Raw genomic sequence first — 1,416 nt, forward strand, 5'->3', positions numbered from 1 at the left:
CTCCTCCTCTTCCTCCTCCCTCTGTCAGTCGCTCTCTCGGATTCATTCTGCGCTGTTTGGAGGTAAGAGCTGTTTCCTTCACATTATGTAGATATTATTATGAATGTTATTATGATTATGATTCTGGCTGTAACCGGAGCAGATCCCGGGTCGTCCGTTCCGGGTCTGACCCGGGATGTGTGTGTTGTTATCGGGCTGCTGCAGACGCACTTGCCTCCTCTGCCTCCCTCTTCATCCTCCTCAGGAGGCCACATGATCCGGATCCGTTGATCCGTCGAAGGATCGTTCAGATCCGCAGACTGAAAAAAACAACAGATTTTATTTGATAGATCTGGTCTGTGTGCAGGTGGCTGTTTATTCCAGGCCTCCTCCTCTTCCTCCTCTTCATCCTCCTCCTCCTCCTCCTCCTCCTGTAGCTCCTGCTGCTGTCACACTGACTGTAAACAGAATTAGACATCAGAGAATATTCATATTAAACAGGTCGTTTTCTTTATGAATGGATGAATCCTTTATACATTTAAACTCACATATCTTCAGTTTACTGGAATCAAAGATTAAAAACAGCCAATAATCACATTGAGGTCATTGATCTCCTTCAGATCATTTATCTTTAGAAAAGGTGAAACAGTAATAACCAACTTATATTATTATTATTATACTTTGATGCTTGAAACCAGCAGATGTTACATTCATTATTCGTTATTATTTACATAAAAATGACAAAAATTCTCTTTTACCAACTTCTTAAATATGAATATTTGCATTTTTCACACTTTAGACAAAATAACGACAGAATATTAATAATAAGAACTGCTGATAATGAAAGTAAATGTTGTCGTATTGTTCAGACTCTCCTGGATGTTGAACATTATGTGTGTGTGAGGCCATTAGTGCACACACACACACTCATTGATGTGTGTGTGGCAGCTGAAAGCTCTCAGTGATCAGACTATCGGACAGAAAGCACTCACACTGTCGGTTGGATGATCGCTGTTCGTCCTCAGAGACTCACAAACAGTAACTGAGTACATTCACTGTTTTATATCATAAATCCTCCTCATACACTTTATTATTATTCTATATTATAAATATATTATATCTATATTATATCTTTATTCTTATTAACATTCTACGTTAAAAACAATGACAATTATAAAAACTAGTATTTTCTGAACTGAAGGTAAATTACTTTAGTACGAACCCCCGTTAGCAGTTAGCCACTAATAGCTTACCGTTACTTCCACTATAAAGTTCAACCTATAATCATATTTGATTGTAATATTATAATATTTCTACATTAAACAGGAAACTGGATTTTAAATAATATCTCAGTCTAAACAGTCTGTGCTAACACGCTAATGTTCAATTCAATCCAGTTTTATTTGTAAAGCGCCAATCAATAACAGAAGTTATCTC

Source organism: Morone saxatilis, unplaced genomic scaffold, assembly GCF_004916995.1.
Source record: "Morone saxatilis isolate NCDOM2014 unplaced genomic scaffold, NCSU_SB_2.0 Contig21, whole genome shotgun sequence".
Taxonomy (NCBI): domain Eukaryota; kingdom Metazoa; phylum Chordata; class Actinopteri; family Moronidae; genus Morone; species Morone saxatilis.